The sequence below is a fragment of the Lepisosteus platostomus genome, unplaced genomic scaffold, assembly GCF_059453375.1.
Source record: "Lepisosteus platostomus isolate fLepPlt1 unplaced genomic scaffold, fLepPlt1.hap1 Scaffold_32_H1, whole genome shotgun sequence".
Classification (NCBI taxonomy): domain Eukaryota; kingdom Metazoa; phylum Chordata; class Actinopteri; order Semionotiformes; family Lepisosteidae; genus Lepisosteus; species Lepisosteus platostomus.
Window position 1 is genome coordinate 614,920 of NW_028291660.1, and position 22,896 is coordinate 637,815.

Genomic DNA, 22,896 nt, shown 5'->3' on the forward strand with positions numbered 1-22,896 from the left:
ATGCATTGCTAGTATTCGTTGGTCACCATTTTGGACACGTTTTTCAAACGTAGAAGTATATCCGCAAATATCTCAGCAATCCTCTTTTGACGAGTAAGTATGAACAATAATAATACTATCTGAATACATACAGATCTTTCTTAATATTATTTTGATTAAAATAGTAAGTGAATAAGCAAAAAATGGCACATAAAAATAGTGGAGCTTTTTAAACGTCTGTACTTACTGCGCCCCATAAGAAATCGTTTGTCCCCGTTCAAAAGAGGTTGTGCGATGTCCTGCAGCGTTCGCAAAGCAAACCTTTGACAGTTTGAAAAGAGGAATTTATTCTGCTTCCTGTGCGTGCAGTAGTTACAAAGTTGAACGTCTTTACACGATCTGCTGCAGTTTTCAGTGGGCGGGCGTTGTCAAATGGCTTGGAAAAACGCACTGTGTTTCGGCTCGGCAAACATCGTGAGCAGTGTCCTGCATGTTTTCTGTGTATAGCTGTCTTTTAACGCATACAGAATTCATTCGAAATGGGGAATGGTGTGAATGGGGAAGATGACACTAAATCGTTTTGCCGTTTCTCTATTCTTATTCTATGTTGTACTTTCAAACTTTGGGTACTCTTTAATTAGGACAGACTTTATTGCTCAACTTCTATGATGCAAGCCAAATTTTATACATTTATTTCAGCTTTGAGCTTAGTAAACCGTTCATTTTTTAGATTATACTAAAGAAGATATTAATCATCATTAATTTGGGAAGTAATATTATATAATTTTCTCCTAGCTGCGGTGCTGAAGTCCCGCCCTAAATCAGCAGAAAAAGAAATAAAGGAGCACGCAATGTGTTACTTGAAGAATGCATATGCAAGGCAGGGGGCCAGGAGATCTGGACACTGAAAATACTAGGTTTTTGGTTCTAACTGTTAGGACAATTACACAGGGTTTGCAAATAGTGGACAAAAATCGTCTTAACTTCCATTGTAATATTTTTTTTCTTGGAAATATAGAAGTTGTACATTTTAAAATGTATATTTGAATCAAAATGTGGTTTTGAGTTAGTGTGTTAATGTAATTAGTTTGTGTTTGCCGTTACTATACTGTATATTGCCATATTACCAGAATTTGTAGCTGAAGTTTAAGACTAGTTGTGTTTTTTATGATTATTGCCCATATGTTGATTGTTGATTGATTGTATACAATGTATAATTTGAAATACATATTTTTCAGGTGTGAATGTGTATTTTCAGAATAAATTTCTAAACCAAATCATTGGGTTGATTTACTAGTTTCTACACCTGTAAAACCTAACTTTGATGTATAATAGACCTCTACCCATATACGTATAATAGACCTCTAAAGTTATCCGTATAATAGACCTCTAACCATATACATATAATAGACCTCTAAAGTTATCCGTATAATAGACCTCTACCCATATACGTATAATAGACCTCTAAAGTTATCCGTATAATAGACCTCCAACCATATACGTAGAATAGTCCTCTAAAGTTATCCGGAACTCCTACCATATATGTATAATAGTCCTCTAAATTTATCCGTATAATAGAACTCCAACCATTTACGTATAATGAACATCTAATCATAGACGTATAATTGACGTATAACAATAGACGTATATTAGAATTTCATTCTAGACGAATTGCAGACCACATTTAGACGTCTAAGGTATGCGTTTAATAGACGTATATTATACATCTTTTGCCCACTGGGTTACGTCTCAACAGAAACGCTCTTTAGCTCTTTCAGTGTTATGCAGAGAACAGCGTCTGTCGAGATCACTTTTGAGTCAGCGCGAAACGCCGTGTGCTGTCAGTTTGATTTCATATTGCTCGTAGCGGCGCCCGGCTTTTGTCTGTCAAACGTTAGGTTGCGCTTCTTCATGCTGCATCGTCGGCATGAGTGGAGCTTTTTAAACGTCTGTACTTACTGCGCCCCATAAGAAATCGTTTGTCCCCGTTCAAAAGAGATTTTGCGATGTCCTGCAGAGTTCGCAAAGTAAACCTTTGACAGTTTGAAAAGAGGAATTTATTCTGCTTCCTGTGCGTGCAGTAGTTACAAAGTTGAACGTCTTTACACGATCTGCTGCAGTTTTCAGTGGGCGGGCTTTGTCAGATGGCTTGGAAAAACGCACTGTGTTTCGGCTCGGGAAACATCATGAGCAGTGTCCTGCATGTTTTCTGTGTATAGCTGTCTTTTGACGCATACAGAATTCATTCGAAATCATTGATTTCTCCAATTATCAAGGGTCCCTTAAAGGATGAGTCAAAGTAACGTCTAATCGGATTAGTTTCCTTAGAGCTGGTTCAGAGTTTGCTCAAGAGTTTACCTTTCACAGATGTGCAAAGAAGAATGTTGGGGGTGCACGCTTCAAGGTGCCTTACAGTGCGTTGTTTCCGACACAGTGTGGCCGGGTGTTTTCCGAGTTATCGCACGGATTGGGCACGCCCACAAGCCGAGAGCCGCAGGCGATGAGCCCGGGGCTGAACGGGCCCCACTGGCTAGTTTGTAAGGCCAGGTGCATTGCCAACCACGACCGGCAGCGCAGAGGCTTTGAAGGCGGTCTGGGCTCCTGCAGCTGTGCAGCCACGCACTCTGGTTTCTCTTCATCTCGTACAAATCTTTCGCCTTTTATTAAAGATTTCCGTGGAGAGGAGCATGAATAAGTTCCATGCAATTTTTGTGCTTCCCTGCCTTCGGGTGGGGCGCAGCCTGGCTGGTCAAAGAGAGAAAACAAAAACGTTCGCAATCACTCTTGTTATGGCAATTGTGGCCGTCTGCTCCGCGAGTCCTCGGTCTCCGGCTGTCTGATTGGCGCTCTTTTCTTTGGGGGGCGGGAAGTGTCCGGCCGCAGGGGATCTTGGGACCTCGCTTTGCATAGCGGCTTCCCAGAGTGCGTCGTTTCCGGCACAGTGTGGCTGGGTGTTTTCCGACTTATCGCACGGATTGGGCACGGCCGCAAGCTGAGAGCCGCAGGCGATGAGCCCGGAGCTGAACGGGCCCCACTGGCTCGTTTGTAAGGCCAGGTGTATTGCCAACCATGACCGGCAGCGCAGAGGCTTTGAAGGCGGACTGGGCTCCTGCAGCTGTGCAGCCACGCACTCTGGTTTCTCTTCATCTCGTACAAATCTTTCGCCTTTTACTAAAGATTTCCGTGGAGAGGAGCATGAATGAGTTCCATGCAATTTTTGTGCTTCCCTGCCTTCGGGTGGGGCGCAGCCTGGCTGGTCAAAGAGAGAAAACAAAAACGCTCGCAATCGGTCTTGTTATGGCGATTGTGGCAGTCTGCTCCGCGAGTCCTCGGTCTCCGGCCGTCTGATTGGCGCTCTTTTCTTTGGGGGGTGGGAAGTGTCCGGCCGCAGGGGATCTTGGGACCTCGCTTTGCATAGTGGCTTCCCAGAGTGCGTCGTTTCCGGCACAGTGTGGCCGGGTGTTTTCCGAGTTATCGCACGGATTGGGCACGCTCGCAAACCGTGAGCCGCAGGCGATGAGCTCGGAGCTGAACGGGCCCCACTGGCTCGTTTGTAAGGCCAGGTGTATTGCCAACCACGACCGGCAGGGCAGAGGCCTTGAAGGCGGCCTGGGCTCCTGCAGCTGTGCAGCCATGCACTCTGGTTTCTCTTCATCTCGTACAACTCTTTCGCCTTTTACTAAAGATTTCCGTGGAGAGGAGCACGAATGAGTTCCCTGCAATTTTTGTGATTTCCTGCTTTCGGGTCGCGGGCAGCTGGGCTGGTCAAAGAGAGAAAACAAGCACGTTCGCAATCGCTCTTGTAATGGTGATTGTGGCCGTCTGCTCCGCGAGTCCTCGATCTCCGGCCGTCTGATTGGCGCTCTTTTCTTTGGGGGGCGGGAAGTGTCCGGCCGCAGGGGAGCTTGGGACCTCGCTTTGCATAGCGGCTTCCCAGAGTGCGTCGTTTCCGGCACAGTGTGGCCGGGTGTTTTCCGAGTTATCGCACGGATTGGGCACGCTCGCAAGCCGTGAGCCGCAGGCGATGAGCCCCGAGCTGAACGGGCCCCACTGGCTCGTTTGTAAGATCTGCGGCAGATCGTATAAAGACGTTCAACTTTGTAACTACTGCACGCACAGGAAGCAGAATAAATTCCTCTTTCAAACTGTCAAAGGTTTGCTTTGCGAACGCTGCAGGACATCGCACAATCTGTTTTGAACGGGGACAAACGATTTCTTATGAGGCGCAGTAAATACAGACGTTTAAAAAGCTCCACTCATGCCGACGATGCAGCATGAAGAAGGGCAACCTAACGTTTGACAGACAAAAGCCGGGCGCCGCTACGAGCAATATGAAATCAAACTGACAGCACACGGCGTTTCGCGCTGACTCAAAAGTGATCTCGACAGACGCTGTTCTCTGCATAACGCTGAAAGAGCTAAAGAGTGTTTCTGTTGAGACGTAACAAGCTTGTTTCTTTCTACCATGATGTTACCATGACAAAATCTGTCTTTAAACACCTTGCTCAGTCTCTGACGAGACTGTCAAGAATTGCTTTCGCCGATTGTATTGCAAACCGGCGGAAGCGGGGTATTGGGAAAAGTTTTCAACTAGCAATAATCGCGCATCGGCTAAACCTCACAGGCTACGATACTGCCACTGCGCAAAGCTGACGGTTGCCAGGCAACCGCGTGGATCCTATGGAAATCGTTATCAATCGTCTCATGGCATGTCGTTGCTGTAACGCTTCATATTTGCGGCCGGACACTTCCCGCCCCCCAAAGAAAAGAGCACCAATCAGACAGGCGGAGACCGAGGACTCGCAGAGCAGACGGCCACAGTCGCAGTAATAAGAGTGATTGTGAGCGGTTTTGTTTTCTCTCTTTGACCAGCCCAGCTGCGCCCCACCCGAAGGCAGGAAAGCACAAAAATTGTATGGAACTCATTCATGCTCCTCTTCATGGAAATCTTTAGTAAAAGGCAAAAGATTTGTACGAGATGAAGAGAAACCAGAGTGCGTGGCTGGACAGCTGCAGGAGCCCAGGCTGCCTTCAAGGCCTCTGCCCTGCCGGTCGTGGTTGGCAATGCACCTGGCCTTACAAACGAGCCAGTGGGGCCCGTTCAGCTCCGGGCTCATCGCCTGCGGCTCTCGGCTTACCTGGCAGGGGAGATACCTTGATCAGCCTGTAGTTGGAGTAGTTGGATTGTTTTCTTGTTTTGTGGAAGCAGTGTTTGTTTTGCAGTTTGAGATGGCAACCTTTGGATCCCGCAAGAATGCTGTACGTTTTGAGCTTTTGGATGACCTGTTCATGGATCGTATGCAGTTCAGCAGAAAAGTGTTACAGAAGGAACTTGGCTTTGAACCTCGGCACTTGGATTTCATCTTTGCTCTCCCAGGTCAGAAAGCATTTGAGGTTGTATTTGGTACCTATCCTCTGTTTGAACAATGCGTGGATGTGTTTGAGGCAAAAAGAGGGAAAGTTCCTGCACTTGAGAAGATCAACTTGCAGCCTCTGACACAGAGAGAGAGGAAAACGGTGCATGTTGTTATGTTCTCGGAACTGGCAAAGACGGAGGACATTCACACCTGGCTTAACCAGTACTGCACCGTCCACCATGGAACTGAGGTTAGAGATGTTGACGGTATAAAAACAGGAGCAAGGAAATTCGAGGTTCGCTTACTACCGGACAATGTAAATGGAGGCTTAAGGCACCTGCCCTCTACAATCCGGCTGGGCGCCTGCAATGGCTATGTTTTTTATGTGGGACAACCAAAGGTGTGTCGGCGCTGTGGTGCTGTGGGACACCTGGCATCTTCCTGCACTGTGAAATGCTGCAAGACCTGTGGCAAACAGGGACATTTAGCCTCTGACTGTTCAATGCTGCCAAAGTGCAATTTATGTGGCTCGGAAGGACACGTTTTTAAGAACTGCCCTCACGCCTACGCCAATAAACTCAAAATGAGAAAGGATGAGGCAGTGCTTGTTTCAGCCAAACCGGCCCGAAAAGCCAAAGCAAACAACAAGTCAAACAAAGAACCCTTGTTGGACAAAGAGTCTCAGCCTCCAGCCAGGATCAGTCCTGCTGTGGCTCCGGGGCCGGTGGAAGAGAAATCCACTACGCTCCCACAACCGCAGACTGCACCAGACAAGCACGAGGGTTTGAAAACCCCCGAGAACAGCGAGGACCCCTCCCCCACTCCTGCTCCTCAGAACGAGGGCCAGTGTGGGGCCCCCCGGTGGAGCGGGTCCAGCGACGATACCCAGGATTCAGCGGAGCTGCTTTTCTCAGACTCTGCAAGTGCTACAGATGCCCTCCTCTCCTCCATCCAGTCCATCACGGAGGATCTGCAACAGCTGGTGGGTGAGGGGGAAGAGGAGACTGGTGCATCGGCTGCACCCCTTTCCCCTCAGTGCTCCCAGGAGCTGGACTTGAGGAAAAGGAAAAATGACTCTGTTTTCTCCCCGAGCGAGGAGGAAGGAGAGAATGGCGATGGGGACAGCTGGAACCCCTCCACCCCTCCCTCTACCCCCTTCCTTGAAATGGACTCCGTGAATGCTTTTACTGCTGCCACCCTGATGAAGGCTCATTCAGAGGATGGCTGGCAGGAAATTGGTAAGAAGAAAAAGAAAAAGAAGAAGGTAACAGGTGAGACCGAAGAGAAATGTGTTTTGTAAAGACTGGTTCCACTTTCTTATGTAATATGGCTCTAAACATAATTTCTCTTAACACCAGAGGTATCAATGACGGAGTTAAATGTCAGTGTGTCTTTGATTACCTCCAGCAGAGAGAGGGAGATGTGTTGATGTTGCAGGAGTGTGCTTTAGCCTATCAAGAGAGGTATAAAAGCTTTGAAGATAGGTGGGATAAAGGGCCTTCTGTTTGGTCAGGGGACAATAACAACAGAGCCTCTGGCGTGGCCATTCTTTTCAAAGGATGGGCTTTCAAATTGAAAAGTATTCAGAGGGTCATAGATGGCAGGTTGCTGTGTGTGGATGTGGAATGGGGGACTGTTAACCTGCGGCTAATCAATGTGTATTTTCCTACTGACGTGGGAGGAAGGGTGGAGCTACTCAAGGCACTCTCTCCCCTATTGTTAAGTAGCACAGACGTGATAGTGGGAGGGGATTTTAATTGTATCTTAGAGCACACAGACAGGCAGTCTAGCTCTCCGATAAAATTGGATTCCAGCTCACTGGCCCTGCAAAACTTAGTTCAAGACTTTAAACTCTCAGACACATATAGATGTATATATCCCACAACAGCAGGATATGCATGGTCAGGGAGGAATAGCAGCTCCAGAATTGACTATTGCTTTGTCTCAGAGAGAGTGAAAGTTGTTGGGGTCACTCTTCAGCCTGTCTTCTTCTCAGATCATCAGGCTTTAGGGTGTAGAGTGGAACTCCAGGGCGGGACTGTCTTTGGCCCAGGCCTCTGGAAACTCAACACAAAGCTGCTAGAGAACGAGGGGGTAGTATCCCGCTACAAGGAGAAACTATCACAGTGGCTGTCCTTGCAGTGTCTGTACGGGTCAGTAGGAGAGTGGTGGGAGGAGGTGAAGATGAGGACAAAGACCTTTTTCATGGCTGAGGGAAGGAAGGCTGCTGCCAGACGGAGAGGAGTGCTAGCCAGGAAACAGAGGCAGCTGCAGCGTCTCTACACGATGCTGCACAGTGGCTTCGATGTGCTCGAGGATATCACCCTTTTAAAAAAGGACATCCGGAGCATAGCCGAAGAAAGTAGTCGAGGAGTGCTGTTAAGAGGCAGAGTGCAGTTCTTGGAAGAAAATGAGAAGTGTACTCGCTTCTTTTTCAGGAAAGTGGTAGGCTCCAAGTCTGTCATGGAAAGTGTAGTTGATGAGGAGGGACGAGAGAGAACAGAGCCGAGTGCTATCCTCTCCTGCACCAAGGCCTTCTACTCAAGACTGTACAGCTCTACAGAGGTAAAGGATGAAGAAATTCATTTTTTTACCTCAAAGCTAGAAAACGTTTTGAGTGAAGAAGATAGGGAAGTACTTGAGAGGGATTTGACAGTAGAAGAGCTGAGACAGGCTATGGAGAGCTTACAGAAGGGGAAAACTCCAGGTGCTGACGGGCTCCCTAAAGAATTTTATTGCACCTTTTGGGATCTGCTTCAGGATCCGCTACTGGTCCTATTCGAGGAAAGATATAAGACAGAATTGCTGCCTGACTCCTTAAGAGAAGGCACTATCTCTCTCTTGTTTAAGAAAGGAGCAAAAAATGACATAAAGAACTGGAGACCCCTCAGCCTGTTAGGCGTGGACACTAAGATCCTGTCCAAAGCCCTTTTCCTGCACCTACAAAATGTAGTGGCCTCACTGGTAGGGAAAGAACAGACTTGTGGGATAGCAGGACGCCTGATGAGCGACAACCTGGCCTTGTTGAGGGATGTCTGTCTGTACTCTGAGGATCGCTCCCTCCCTCTTTGCATTTTAGGTGTAGACCTAGAAAAGGCCTTTGACCGCCTAAACCGGCAGTACTTAACATCGGGACTTGAGCACATGAAGTTTGGCCCCATCATGAGAAAGTGGATTAACCTGCTGTACACAGGTAGCAACAGCAGAGTCATGGTTAATGGCAATAGATCACGCCCCTTTGAAGTCTGTTCAGGGGTGAGGCAGGGCTGCCCATTATCCCCCTTGTTATGCGTTTTGGCTATGGAGCCCTTAGCCTGTGCCTTGCGCCAGGATCAGGCCATTAATGGGATACCAGTGCCTGGAAGTGGGGGAGGAGAGGTAAAGACATCTCTATACATGGATGACGTCACCCTGCTCCTCTCTGACAATGCCTCAATTAGCAGAGCTCTGCAGTGCTGTGATCGTTTCTCTTTGGCTTCCTCCGCAAAAATTAACAAATCTAAGAGTGAGATTTTTTATCAGAACTGGAGGGAACCAAAAGAAGGACATGATCTCAGGCTGCAAGAGAAGAGAATTAAGGTCCTGGGGGTGTATTTTGGAGAAGAGATGGGAACAGTAAATTGGCAGAACAAATTGCCAATCTTAAACAAAAAACTGATGCAATGGAAGGACCGAGACCTCACCATGACAGGGAAGGTGCTGGTCATCAAAGCCGAGCTCTTGCCTGTCTTGAATTTTCTGGCTTCTACCTTCCCAATCCCACACCGTGTTGCGGCGGTGATGAGGAGATTGATGTTTCAATTTCTATGGGGTGGGAAGCAGGAAAGACTCAGAAGGGAAATAATGTACAGGCCGCTACCCTCAGGGGGGAAGTCTGTCCCAGATATTGCTACGAAGCTGCTGTGCATTTTCCTGGCCTCTGTGCTGAGAGGCTTTGCAACAGCACCTGCAGCGCGTACCTGGACTTATTTTTCCAGGCTCTGGATAGGTAGGGAGGTGTTCAGAGTGTGGGGTGTCAGACCCAAGCTGGACGTCCCACTCTCTGACACATGCCCTTCAATTTATGGGACAGTTAAAAGTTTTCTAAGATCTCACCCAATTGGCCATATTCCCCTCCGAGATGTCAGCGTCCAAAAACTGGAAGATTTCGTTGCACCCCAGAACAATAGGCAGACCCATGTGGGCATTTTAACATCAGCCCAAACAAGGAAGGTGTGGAAACACACATCCTCTAAGTTTCTGTGCAACATTCACAGAGATTTAGCCTGGAGTGTCGTCCACCAGTGCTTACCGGTACGAACTTTCTTGTACCGTAGGGGCCTCACCCCCAGCCCTCGCTGCGTTAGGGTGGGCTGCGGCGAGGAGGAGACTGTATCCCATCTCCTGTGGTCCTGCTTTTTTGCTAAGGCCTTCTGGGCACAGTTTGAAGATTGGTTGCTGGCTCTCTCGCCCCAATTTACCCTGACCGCTGCTTTCGTCATATACGGCATCTCTCCTGTCAAACTTCCTCCTGACGTGTTTGACAGGATCTGGGCCGTGGTGAACAGTGGGAAAGTTGCCCTGTGGAGAGTGAGGAACATGGGGCTGTTCAAAGGCATCGAGATCCCAGTCAAGGCAGCAGGTAGCCTGGCCCTGTTCATCACCCGAGAGAACTATTACCTCAGAGATCTGTGGAGAGAAGGGAGGGAGGAAGCAGAAAATCTGTGGGAAATAGAGAGCATAGGTCAATATCTCAAGAAACTGTGAAAAACATTATCAAGTTTAAGAAAAGAATGTGATTTGCACCAGAAAAAAAGAAAATTGTTGCTATGTAACTGTTACCATGTCAAAATGTAATGAGATGTGATCATATATACTGTTTTAAGTATGTATATGAATGTAAAGCTTTCTGATTTGTGATGTCCTGTATTTTTTTGTGAAAAGAAAATAAAGTTCTTAAAAATCGAAATCGGTTCACCCAGGGCGAGGCTCGGCCATTGCACTCCGGCTGTGCTGACCCCTGCGAATTCCCCAAATGTGGGAATCTCGACTGCATAATTTCTGGTAGTGGGGGACTGCGTTCGCGCTCTCCCCTGATGTGCTTGGTCCAAAATCAGATACAGGAAGGTTAGGACACCACGAGCTGCGTGGCTGCGGAAGGATCCCGGTTCGACAGGAGTGGACGCCGCTGCTGGTTCTCGCTGGCTTTTAGTTAGGGGTCCGGAGAAGCATCTCAAGCTAGTTCCACTACTCCTTCCGGACGTTCATTCCCTTTTCAAAGTCAGTCGTTTTGCTGTAGTCTGCGTTCTTTAGGCTGATTATCGAGGTTAGCCTTTATTTGGTCATGGGGGGCCTCGGTACTGTATGCTGAGTCTAAAGACAGTTTCACCCGTTTTCTGATTGCTCGGTTCTGTACCAGTGCAGACATGTCAAACAGTGAATGGCTGTACCTCTACTGTATCCGTGCTCAATGAATGAAATCGGTAACAAATGAATATATGTCTAGTTATACGAAAAACGAGTGGTTTATCGACTCATCTTCATTTGCAGATTTAGAGGCAGCTTCGATATTCGTTTTACAGACGGGTTTTTTTTTTTGAATATGGGTCACACACATGCCACAGCAACAAAACATCTCTAGAGATGAGGCTATAGATCACCTTTCCATCCTGCAGGTTTTCCTCCCAAAGCCTACGGCACCAACGGCGACCCCTGCTGGCCGGGAGAGCAAAAGCTTACAGCACCTGGTATTCCCAGGCAGTCTCCCATCCAAGTACTAACCAGGCCCGACGCTGCTTAGCTTCCGAGATCAGACGAGATCGGGCGTGTTCAGGGTGGTGTGGCCGTAAGCGAAAGCCCCGGCGCCTGACTCGCTACTTGAAGCTGTGTGTGGCGGGGGTTCCGTGCCCCCCGAGCGGGACTGAAGGATCGTTCGTGTGCAACTCTTTGGAAAGGAGCTGCTTTCCAAATCGCATTGCGTGCCTGGATGTTGGCGAATGCGCTCCCTTGTGTTGACTCGTCCCTCACTGGAGGAGGACAAACAATCTGCACGGAGGAGCACCAGGCAAGTCTTCACCAGACAAAAACCTCCAGTGCACAGCACTCTGGAAACATTTCGGGGCTTTCGCGTGTTTATTTCAGCACGTAAAGCGCACCGGTCCAACACGTCGGCCGGGCGCGCGGCGCCTCCGCCCTCTTGTGGCCTTGCGGCATCAGAGCAAGAGGCTCCTTCTCGCTGCCCTTCCGCTGTGTTGCAGGGCCCCGAGAGGGAACCCGGAGCGCGCACTTTGTGGGGGGCGGGGGACCGCGTTCGCGCTCTGCCCCCGGTCTCTTGCGCGAGTACTAAATCTCACGGACAGGGGGGCCTCGTCATTGATTGTTACAGGTGAGACGGGGATTAGGAAGAGACCCCGACTGATGGGTAAAGGGGAGCACTAACACCAGAGGGACACCCCCGGCGTCTCTTTTTGAGAGACGCCCTGGGGTTTCCTAATGGCCAAGGAGGGTCGGGACCTCGGTTTGACCTCTGTTTGTGCAGCAGAGTGTCGCCATCAGGAGGCTGGGGCGTAAGAGAGCCACACAGCCCGCAGGGTGAGCGCTCCCTACTGGTCCCAGTCACACCTCTTGCAGGAGCAGCAGCAACCGGAGCTTTTCCGGGGTGGAATATCCCATCCGGGTGCCGGCCAGGCTTACACCTGCTGGGCTGCCCCGGGGGTGAGCCCAGTCGAGAGTCGCAGGGCCAGATCTAGTCACCGGGGAGAAACGATACAAGTGAAGGATTGCTCGGCTCTCGGCACTTGAAAAGACCGACAAATGTCTCGTTCCCGCCGGAGCTGAATGTACCCGCATGTGTGGTGTCGTCTTCTTCCCCCGCCCCGCTGTGTTTGCTGTATTGTCTCTGAAGCCGCCCCCCCCGAGACGAGACGGGCTTTTCCTGTGCCCCAATTAACACTTTACAGGTGCCATTCCCCTGCATTGTGGCCATTGTCGGTGCTTCCACGCGATAAGATAAGGCGGAGGAGAGCGGGGCATGCCCAGCGGCAGACATTCAAGGAGGGGGCAGTGCGAGGTGAGGTGAGGTGCGACACGCCGGAGCCCCGACGCAGCTAATGCGGAGCACTTGTTGGACTGGCATCGAAAGGACGTGTGCGCACGGAGCGAGCCTTCCCTGCGGCGGAGCGCGGGAACTTTCTCCCCCCCTCCCGCTGCAGGAGTTGTGTGCACTGCAGCGGTGCCGAGAGAAAAGCACAGAAGGCAGCAGGCTCTGGAGAGCAGGTAAGAGACGGAGCCTTGTGGGCAGGCGAGCAGGCCCGTTTTTTGGAAATTGCTGAAAAGGTTTGTTCGGTGTGTGGCAGGCGCACGTCGCGAGCTTGCGTGGAGATCTGCCGGTCTGGAGTTATGCAAATGAGGCCGAATTGCATCCCGGGACATGCTGCGAATGCGCAACGGCGACTGCAGATGTGTAGGAAACGGCGCGCTCGTTTTCTCGTTTTGCCCACACTTTTGAGTGTTAGTGTGGCGTGTGAGTGTGTGAAAGAGTGGGCCCAGCAGGAGGCGGTGGCGTGCGGGGCGAGGAGGTGGCCTAGGCTGCGCGATTTGTGCTGTGGGTGCGGGCCGCTTGCAGGGGCCTGTTTAACTCATACTTACCTGGCAGGGGAGATACCTTGATCAAGAAGGAGGTTCACCCAGGGCGAGGCTCGGCCATTGCACTCCGGCTGTGCTGACCACTGCAAATTCCCCAAATGTGGGAATCTTGACTGCATAATTTCTGGTAGTGGGGGACTGCGTTCGCGCTCTCCCCTGATGTGCTTGGTCCAAAATCAGATACGGGAGGGTTAGGACACCACGAGCTGCGTGGCTGCGTAAGGATCCCGGTTCGACAGGAGTGGACGCCGCTGCTGGTTCTCGCTGGCTTTTAGTTAGGGGTCCGGAGAAGCATCTCAAGCTAGTTCCACTACTCCTTCCGGACGTTCATTCCCTTTTCAAAGTCAGTCGTTTTGCTGTAGTCTGCGTTCTTTAGGCTGATTATCGAGGTTAGCCTTTATTTGGTCATGGGGGGCCTCGGTACTGTATGCTGAGTCTAAAGACAGTTTCACCCGTTTTCTGATTGCTCGGTTCTGTACCAGTGCAGACATGTCAAACAGTGAATGGCTGTACCTCTATTGTATCCGTGCTCAATGAATGAAATCGGTAACAAATGAATATATGTCTAGTTATACGAAAAACGAGTGGTTTATCGACTCATCTTCATTTGCAGATTTAGAGGCAGCTTCGATATTCGTTTTACAGACGGGTTTTTTTTTTTGAATATGGGTCAAACACATGCCACAGCAACAAAACATCTCTAGAGATGAGGCTATAGATCACCTTTCCATCCTGCAGGTTTTCCTCCCAAAGCCTACGGCACCAACGGCGACCCCTGCTGGCCTGGAGAGCAAAAGCTTACAGCACCTGGTATTCCTAGGCAGTCTCCCATCCAAGTACTAACCAGGCCCAACGCTGCTTAGCTTCCGAGATCAGACAAGATCGGGCGTGTTCAGGGTGGTGTGGCCGTAAGCGAAAGACCCAGCGCCTGACTCGCTACTTGAAGCTGTGTGTGGCGGGGGTTCCGTGCCCCCCCGAGCAGGACTGAAGGATCGTTCGTGTGCAACTCTTTGGAAAGGAGCTGCTTTCCAAATCGCATTGCGTGCCTGGATGTTGGCGAATGCGCTCCCTTGTGTTGGCTCGTCCCGCACTGGAGGAGGACAAACAATCTGCACGGAGGAGCACCAGGCAAGTCTTCACCAGACAAAAACCTCCAGTGCACAGCACTCTGGAAACATTTCGGGGCTTTCGCGTGTTTATTTCAGCACGTAAAGCGCACCGGTCCAACACGTCGGCCGGGCGCGCGGCGCCTCCGCCCTCTTGTGGCCTTGCGGCGTCAGAACAAGAGGCTCCTTCTCGCTGCCCTTCCGCTGTGTTGCAGGGCCCCGAGAGGGAACCCGGAGCGCGCACTTTGTGGGGGGCGGGGGACCGTGTTCGCGCTCTGCCCCCGGTCTCTTGCGCGAGTACTAAATCTCACGGACAGGGGGGCCTCGTCATTGATTGTTACAGGTGAGACGGGGATTAGGAGGAGACCCCGACTGATGGGTAAAGGGGAGCACTAACACCAGAGGGACACCCCCGGCGTCTCTTTTTGAGAGACGCCCTGGGGTTTCCTAATGGCCAAGGAGGGTCGGGACCTCGGTTTGACGCCTCCCCCGAAGGACGGCGCCTGTTTGTGCAGCAGAGTGTCGCCATCAGGAGGCTGGGGCGTAAGAGAGCCACACAGCCCGCAGGGTGAGCGCTCCCTACTGGTCCCAGTCACACCTCTTGCAGGAGCAGCAGCAACCGGAGCTTTTCCGGGGTGGAATCTCTCATCCGGGTGCCGGCCAGGCTCACACCTGCTGGGCTGCCCCGGGGGTGAGCCCAGTCGAGAGTCGCAGGGCCAGATCTAGTCACCGGGGAGAAACGATACAAGTGAAGGATTGCTCGGCTCTCGGCACTTGAAAAGACCGACAAATGTCTCGTTCCCGCCGGAGCTGAATGTACCCGCATGTGTGGTGTCGTCTTCTTCCCCAGCCCCGCTGTGTTTGCTGTATTGTCTCTGAAGCCGGCCCCCCCGAGACGAGACGGGCTGTTCCTGTGCCCCAATTAACACTTTACAGGTGCCATTCCCCGGCATTGTGGCCATTGTCGGTGCTCACACGCGGTAAGATAAGGCGGAGGAGAGCAGGGCATGCCCAGGGGCAGACATTCAAGGAGGGGGCAGTGCGAGGTGAGGTGAGGTGCGACACGCCGGAGCCCCGACGCAGCTAATGCGGAGCACTTGTTGGACTGGCATCGAAAGGACGTGTGCGCACGGAGCGAGCCTTCCCTGCGGCGGAGCCCGGGAACTTTCTCCCCCCCTCCCGCTGCAGGAGTTGTGTGCACTGCAGCGGTGCCGAGAGAAAAGCACAGAAGGCAGCAGGCTCTGGAGAGCAGGTAAGAGACGGAGCCTTGTGGGCAGGCGAGCAGGCCCGTTTTTTGGAAATTGCTGAAAAGGTTTGTTCGGTGTGTGGCAGGCGCACGTCGCGATCTGCCGGTCTGGAGTTATGCAAATGAGGCCGAATTGCATCCCGGGACATGCTGCGAATGCGCAACGGCGACTGCAGATGTGTAGGAAACGGCGCGCTCGTTTTCTCGTTTTGCCCACACTTTTGAGTGTTAGTGTGGCGTGTGAGTGTGTGAAAGAGTGGGCCCAGCAGGAGGCGGTGGCGTGCGGGGCGAGGAGGTGGCCTAGGCTGCGCGATTTGTGCTGTGGGTGCGGGCCGCTTGCAGGGGCCTGTTTAACTCATACTTACCTGGCAGGGGAGATACCTTGATCAAGAAGGAGGTTCACCCAGGGCGAGGCTCGGCCATTGCACTCCGGCTGTGCTGACCCCTGCGAATTCCCCAAATGTGGTGATCTCGACTGCATAATTTCTGGTAGTGGGGGACTGCGTTCGCGCTCTCCTGATGTGCTTGGACCAAAATCAGATACGGGAGGGTTAGGACACCACGAGCTGCGTGGCTGCGGAAGGATCCCGGTTCGACAGGAGTGGACGCCGCTGCTGGTTCTCGCTGGCTTTTAGTTAGGGGTCCGGAGAAGCATCTCAAGCTAGTTCCACTACTCCTTCCGGACGTTCATTCCCTTTTCAAAGTCAGTCGTTTTGCTGTAGTCTGCGTTCTTTAGGCTGATTATCGAGGTTAGCCTTTATTTGGTCATGGGGGGCCTCGGTACTGTATGCTGAGTCTAAAGACAGTTTCACCCGTTTTCTGATTGCTCGGTTCTGTACCAGTGCAGACATGTCAAACAGTGAATGGCTGTACCTCTATTGTATCCGTGCTCAATGAATGAAATCGGTAACAAATGAATATATGTCTAGTTATACGAAAAACGAGTGGTTTATCGACTCATCTTCATTTGCAGATTTAGAGGCAGCTTCGATATTCGTTTTACAGACGGGTTTTTTTTTTTTGAATATGGGTCACACACATGCCACAGCAACAAAACATCTCTAGAGATGAGGCTATAGATCACCTTTCCATCCTGCAGGTTTTCCTCCCAAAGCCTACGGCACCAACGGCGACCCCTGCTGGCCGGGAGAGCAAAAGCTTACAGCACCTGGTATTCCCAGGCAGTCTCCTATCCAAGTACTAACCAGGCCCGACGCTGCTTAGCTTCCGAGATCAGACGAGATCGGGCGTGTTCAGGGTGGTGTGGCCGTAAGCAAAAGCCCCGGCGCCTGACTCGCTACTTGAAGCTGTGTGTGGCGGGGGTTCCGTGCTCCCCGAGCGGGACTGAAGGATCGTTCGTGTGCCACTCTTTGGAAAGGAGCTGCTTTCCAAATCGCATTGCGTGCCTGGATGTTGGCGAATGCGCTCCCTTGTGTTGGCTCGTCCCGCACTGGAGGAGGACAAACAATCTGCACGGAGGAGCACCAGGCAAGTCTTCAGTGCACAGCACTCTGGAAACATTTCGGGGCTGTCGCGTGTTTATTTCAGCACGTAAAGCGCACCGGTCCAACACGTCGGCCGGGCGCGCGGCGCTTCCGCCCTGTTGCTGCCCCTGCAGCTGCTTCACTTTTCCCTTTAGTTGCCATCGATTTTTTTGTAGTGCTATACATATACGATTGAGGTATCTTAGAGTTCTCCTTCGAAGACCCAGCACTCTCTTTTCTTTTCCTAGTGTTACTCATATCGGACTTTTTAAACCTAAAAAAAAATCGTTTTTTTTTCTTTCAATTATAACTGAAGTTTAAACAACTAGTGTTAAGTCCTTATTTTTCTGTAGTCAAAAAAAGCAAAAATTAATATTCAGGTCATGAAAAACTCAAAAAAACTCCCCAACCACTAAACTTTACCTCCCACCTGAGCGCCATCTTGAACGCCCCTACCACCAGAGAATGCTCACGATTTCGGAAGCTGTCTCCGGGACGTGCTGATTCCACACATCCTGAATAAATCATGATATTGTTAGTTGCTGTAGCTAGACGTTCAAATGAGTTTCATGGCCAGATGGACTGTTTCCTCCAGCGGTATAATATTGCAGTGAGACAGCACGATGCCTGCAAGACTATGTCACGCTAAACGCCACAGATTGCGTTTGTCCGTTCGTGTCAGTCGTCCCGCAGCCACGGGAAGTGGGACACAAACATGCTGCAATGCTTTCAAGACGTTAGGATTTGTTTGTGCAACATCCAAGAATAGTACTTGTGGCTTGAATGTGAACTGTACGTGCCCGCCCCCTTTCCTCTGTAGTGCATGAGTTCCTCCCGGCATGCCCTTCGTCATTGTTCTGTCATCTTGTATTTAAAGGGTTGTATTTCTGCTGCTGAAAATAAGCAACGGTTTTCTCACAACGCCCTTTGTTCCCAACGGAGCCCTTGTCTGTCATGAAATTCTTCAAAACCTCAAGCTAGAAGAAGAAGAAGACGACAAATATGAAGCGTTACAGCAACGACATGCCATGAGACGATCGATAACGATTTCCATAGGATCCCCGCGGTTGCCTGGCAACCGTCAGCTTTGCGCAGTGGCAGTATCGTAGCCTGTGAGGTTTAGCCGAGGCGCGATTATTGCTAGTTGAAAACTTTTCCCAATACCCCGCTTCCACCGGTTTGCAATACAATCGGCGAAAACAATTTTTGACAGTCTCGTCAGAGACTGAGCAAGGTGTTTAAAGACAGATTTGGTCACGGTGATATCATGGTAGAAAGAAACGAGCTTGTTACGTGTCAACAGAAACGCTCTTTAGCTCTTTCAGCTTTATGCAGAGAACAGCGTCTGTCGAGATTACTTTTGTGTCAGCGCGAAACGCCGTGTGCTGTCAGTATGATTTCATATTGCTCATAGCGGCGCCTGGCTTTTGTCTGTCAAACGTTAGGTTGCGCTTCTTCATGCTGCATCGTCGGCATGAGTGGAGCATTTTAAACGTCTGTACTTACTGCGCCCCATAAGAAATCGTTTGTCCCCATTCAAAAGAGATTGTGCGATGTCCTGCAGCGTTCGCAAAGCAAACCTTTGACAGTTTGAAAAGAGGAATTTATTCTGCTTCCTGTGCGTGCAGTAGTTACAAAGTTGAACGTCTTTACACGATCTGCTGCAGTTTTCAGTGGGTGGGCTTTGTCAAATGGCTTGGAAAAACGCACTGTGTTTCGGCTCGGGAAACATCATGAGCAGTGTCCTGCATGTTTTCTGTGTATAGCTGTCTTTTAACGCATACAGAATTCATTCGAAATCATTGATTTCTCCAATTAACAAGGGTCCCTTTTTGAACCTGCCAGAAGCATTCTTTCAATGTAACAGATTTACTCCGGGGAAGGGCAGCATGACATTGAGAGTAGCTCAAGCTTTCAGCACCTTTATCTGACTGCATGTATGCAGACACTGCTCAGAATCCCCTGTAAGATTCTCCTTCAATTCCGTTTTGCAGTGCTTTAGCTCTTTCAAAAGGCTTCGCTTTGCTAGTCACAATCCAAGGCTCATGACAGCATTTGAAAACATTCGCAACTGCGTTGGCCGGGAATCGAACCTAGGTTAACTGCTTTGAAGGCAGCTATGCGCAACACTGGCTCGCTCCAGAATAAATCTCGCGTCGAGGGCATATTTTTTTCCATTTTACCGTGAGTCGGGCTCAGCTGCACAGAGGAGAGAGCAGAGCAATGAGGTCACGGGGACAGGGGAGTCACACGCTGGCGGTTTGAATACGCGGAAGATCACTGAGGGATCCACAGTATATGGACCCTCCGTGCGCCATCAGTCCACACTCCGGACTCTGAATCCTGCCATCCGAGTTAAGATCTCGGCGGAACCTGAGGCGCAGTTCCTTTTAAAACGTAATCTGGTGAGCATTTCTAGAATCGTACTTGTATAGATGCAGCCTTTAATGTGTTGCTAGGTTAAAATTGATGACTTCTTGTATTTCAGTAGGCAACTGCCCTCTTGATTTCGGATTTAATTTCTTTATTACAGGGGCGCTTTTATGAAGACAGAGTCATGTTCAGGTACTTTGCTTGATGGAGGAAGCTCATTTCGGACTCTGTGATCTGCTCACCTGGAAAGGTCTGCTATACTACTACAAGAGAGAAGTAGAGTCTGGAAGAAGGGACAATTTTATGATGCTTTGGAAGATAATGTTTTTTTTTTCTTATACTGAAAATGAAAGGTAGTTGTTTCTATATGGACTCAGTCTTTGGAATTTGTATATTTATATATTTCAGTGAACCCTCAGCCATTCCTTCTGTATTGTAATTCAATTTCTCTTTTAAAATTCCTTCCCCACTTCTAGGACCTGCAGTTGCTGAACTCCACAATGGCTTCTATTGGAAAGTCTGTGACTGAGACCAAGTAAGTGTTCACTTTTTTATGAAACCATTATTTATTTAGGAGCAATGAGCAATTCTTATATAAATGCAATAAAATCATTATGCTCAAACTATGAGAGAGAAAATTAAGGATAATTTAAGAAATCAGTCTTAGCTTGTTTCTATACACAGATGGTATTATTTATTTTCAAAGGAAACCCGCGCGGATTCCCCTGGTGTGCAAGATGTACCTGAATACTCTTGATCAGCTTCCTGCTCACTTGAAGAGGGCGTGTATGAAGCACGCCACGGCAGAAAAGATCAGGATGGCCTCTCAACAGGCGAGGGAGGACATGATGAATCACCTGAAGAACGGGGTCATCGTGGATTACCACAGAATAGAGATCGTGTCTGGTGAGGCAAACAGGATAGTGGTTGTAAGACTGCTAGAGTCCTTGGGCCTTTTTGTACATGGGAAGCCTGAAGACACATTGGCAAGGTGAGAAATTTTAAATCTGTAAGGCTTCTGTAGTTTCTTTTTGAAATCATTGTTACAACATATTATGTAAAAGCATGTTGAAAAGAATCTACCTGCATTCCAGCGGCCCTGAGCAAGAGGCCGCTGTCCAGGAGGAAGAGATGCCAGAGGCTGCTCTAGAAACTGAAACAGAAGCGGATAAGGAAGGGGAAGATGTGAGCTCTGAAGAACTCTATCAGCAGTAAGACTTTTTTATTTTTCAGATGTATCTATTTTTTACTAAAATTCTAATTTGTCTTATAGGTATAAAATGTTTAAACCGGTGTTTTATATCCTTACAGGCCCTCAGTAGTTAAAAAGTATCAGCAGGCCGGAAGAGAGTGGCCCAAGCTGGACTCTATAGAAAGCACTCCCTGGATGCTCCTCTCCTGATTGGATTCAAACAGTACCTTACCAAGGATCTGGGAGTGGCAAATTATTCTCAGGAGGTATTTATTTTTTAAAGGCATTTAAAATTAAGCAATGGTATCTTCATTGTAAATGTTTTTATTTCTTAGCTTAAAATTCACCCATGTGAAATGATGTCAGCCATAAACATCATGACTCTATATTTCCTACCTGAATCTATTCTACTTAAATTATTACATTATACACAATTTGAGTTCATTTTAAAAAGTAAAAGGTAATGAAAGGAATGCATTTTCATAAGAAAGATAATACCGCTATGCATGTGATAATCTTCCTTATATCATGTAGTGCGTCATTTGGACACTTTGTGGGCTTCAAATACAAAGAAAATCATGTTCTATGGTACAAGATAAATACAAAACTTAAGCTTCTTTATAAAGCATAAGCAATCATTTATTACATCGCTTCTTGAATTAAATCTTTTGACAAGAGGTAAGACTTCTGTTACATTTAAACCCATGTTTAGCTGTGTTTTTTAGATTTAACTGAACCAATTTCTGTGTGTGATAATGTCCTTGAATTCTGACAACATCACACTAAATTACATGATATAAAACAGCTAATGTTTCTAGAGATAAAGTTTCTGAGATGCTTCTAATTACTTTTTATTACCAGGGACAGTTTAATTCACCTTGTACAGTACTGTAAGACCAAGATACTTTTTTTAAAAGTTATTTAACATTTTATAGAACTTTGTCTACTATGGCAACATGATGTGCTTGGTGAAACTTGGAAAAATACTGCTTGGCCACTTATCTTAAGATAAAGATAGGATAAAGGTTTATCTTTTGCACCTACCTGACCCCCAGGGAAGGCCAATGCTTTCTAAGTTGATGGTTCCCTACAGTAGACTGTACTTTAATTTCAAAGGTAATGTATATTGACCCAAATCAGTTTTGGAATCCAATCTACTGACGAGATGGAGCACATCCTTTTTTCAGGATTTTAGCATCATACGTTTGGTATATTTAGTCCCTAATGCTGAAAGAAATGATCATAGAACATTTGGACACTTTGTGGGCTTGAAATACAAAGCAAATCATGTTCTATGGTACAAGATAAATACAAAACTTAAGCTTTTATTTTAATTAGATTTGTTTATAAAGCATAAGCAATCATTTATTACATTAATATATGTGAAAATAACATTTTAGCATCATACGTTTAGTATATTTAGTCCCTAATGCTGAAAGAAATGATCATAGAACATGACATCTAACCTTACCTGCGGTGTTTTTAATCCCTATTGCTCAATGCACGGTGAAAGCATTCCATACATGTGTCTGACAATGAGGAATGGGCCCCTGAGACAGTCATTTGCCTGTTTCACAAATGATCGTATTTTACTAGAGATTCTGTTTGGGATTCAGATGTGCATTCGGACAGCAATCCCTTTCGAGAAATGATACGTTCTGGATGAGGTCAAAGGTGCTGGAACACTGTATCTAGGATGTGTTTGCAGAGACTGTGTGTCTCCTGCTTCAACGCAGTGATAAACAGATGTGCTCCTTTAATTTATTGGTACATGCCCAGGGCAGTAAGCAGTCTGAGGATTTATTTCCAGATGGCATAGAGCAGTGAAGCAGTGAAGTAGTGCAAAACACTGGATCATTATATTATTAGAATCTATTCTACTTAAATTATTACATTATACTCAATTTGAGTTCATTTTAAAAAGTAAAAGGTAATGAAAGGAATGCATTTTCATAAGAAAGATAATACCGATATGCATGTGATAATCTTCCTTATATCATGTAGTGCGTCATTTGGACACTTTGTGGGCTTGAAATACAAAGAAAATCATGTTCTATGGTACAAGATAAATACAAAACTTAATGTTTTATTTTAATTAGATTTGTTTATAAAGCATAAGCAATCATTTATTACATTAATATATGTGAAAATAACATTTTAGCATCATATGTTTAGTATATTTAGTCCCTAATGCCGAAAGAAATGATCATTTGTTTAACATGCACGGGTCTGTCTCAAAGGATGCAGTACTCCTGAAGGGTCTCAAACCCTACATTTCGGATGCCTAGCTGTATCCCTCACATGTGGCACCTCAGAATGACTTCTAACCTTACCTGTGGTGTATTCAGTCCCTATTGCTCAATGCACGGTGTACATACTGCATACATGTGTCTTGAGAATGAGGAATGGGCCCCTGAGACAGTCATTTGCCTGTTTCACAAACAGGGACCTGGACCTAGACCTGGCCCGTACAGGGCTCAAACCCGCGACCTTGGCGTTATTAGCACCACGCTCTAACCAACTGAGCTAACCGGCC

The 22,896-nt window shown here is 48.3% G+C and overlaps 11 non-coding genes and 1 pseudogene across 11 annotated transcripts; 7 read left to right on the forward strand and 5 right to left on the reverse strand.

Moving 5' to 3' along the window:
• The first annotated feature begins 2,598 nt into the window (after positions 1-2,598).
• Positions 2,599-2,715, forward strand: LOC148634473 (U5 spliceosomal RNA). Its single transcript, XR_015933551.1, has one exon. It is a non-coding gene; the product is annotated as a U5 spliceosomal RNA (small nuclear RNA).
• A 391-nt stretch (positions 2,716-3,106) lies between these two features.
• On the forward strand, positions 3,107-3,223 carry LOC148634474 (U5 spliceosomal RNA). The gene has a single exon (XR_015933527.1). It is a non-coding gene; the product is annotated as a U5 spliceosomal RNA (small nuclear RNA).
• A 391-nt stretch (positions 3,224-3,614) lies between these two features.
• On the forward strand, positions 3,615-3,729 carry LOC148634475 (U5 spliceosomal RNA). The gene has a single exon (XR_015933553.1). It is a non-coding gene; the product is annotated as a U5 spliceosomal RNA (small nuclear RNA).
• Positions 3,730-4,488: 759 nt separating this feature from the next.
• LOC148634476 (U4 spliceosomal RNA) lies at positions 4,489-4,630 on the reverse strand. Its single transcript, XR_015933618.1, has one exon. It is a non-coding gene; the product is annotated as a U4 spliceosomal RNA (small nuclear RNA).
• Positions 4,631-4,863: 233 nt separating this feature from the next.
• Positions 4,864-4,977, reverse strand: LOC148634477 (U5 spliceosomal RNA). The gene has a single exon (XR_015933540.1). It is a non-coding gene; the product is annotated as a U5 spliceosomal RNA (small nuclear RNA).
• A 5,264-nt stretch (positions 4,978-10,241) lies between these two features.
• LOC148634478 (U1 spliceosomal RNA) lies at positions 10,242-10,411 on the forward strand. Its single transcript, XR_015933646.1, has one exon. It is a non-coding gene; the product is annotated as a U1 spliceosomal RNA (small nuclear RNA).
• Positions 10,412-11,047: 636 nt separating this feature from the next.
• On the reverse strand, positions 11,048-11,166 carry LOC148634479 (5S ribosomal RNA). Its single transcript, XR_015933502.1, has one exon. It is a non-coding gene; the product is annotated as a 5S ribosomal RNA (ribosomal RNA).
• A 1,788-nt stretch (positions 11,167-12,954) lies between these two features.
• Positions 12,955-13,118, forward strand: LOC148634480 (U1 spliceosomal RNA). The gene has a single exon (XR_015933639.1). It is a non-coding gene; the product is annotated as a U1 spliceosomal RNA (small nuclear RNA).
• Positions 13,119-13,754: 636 nt separating this feature from the next.
• Positions 13,755-13,873, reverse strand: LOC148634481 (5S ribosomal RNA; annotated as a pseudogene).
• Positions 13,874-15,668: 1,795 nt separating this feature from the next.
• On the forward strand, positions 15,669-15,832 carry LOC148634482 (U1 spliceosomal RNA). Its single transcript, XR_015933640.1, has one exon. It is a non-coding gene; the product is annotated as a U1 spliceosomal RNA (small nuclear RNA).
• Positions 15,833-16,467: 635 nt separating this feature from the next.
• On the reverse strand, positions 16,468-16,586 carry LOC148634483 (5S ribosomal RNA). The gene has a single exon (XR_015933650.1). It is a non-coding gene; the product is annotated as a 5S ribosomal RNA (ribosomal RNA).
• Positions 16,587-17,878: 1,292 nt separating this feature from the next.
• On the forward strand, positions 17,879-18,020 carry LOC148634484 (U4 spliceosomal RNA). The gene has a single exon (XR_015933611.1). It is a non-coding gene; the product is annotated as a U4 spliceosomal RNA (small nuclear RNA).
• The last annotated feature ends 4,876 nt before the right edge of the window (positions 18,021-22,896 follow it).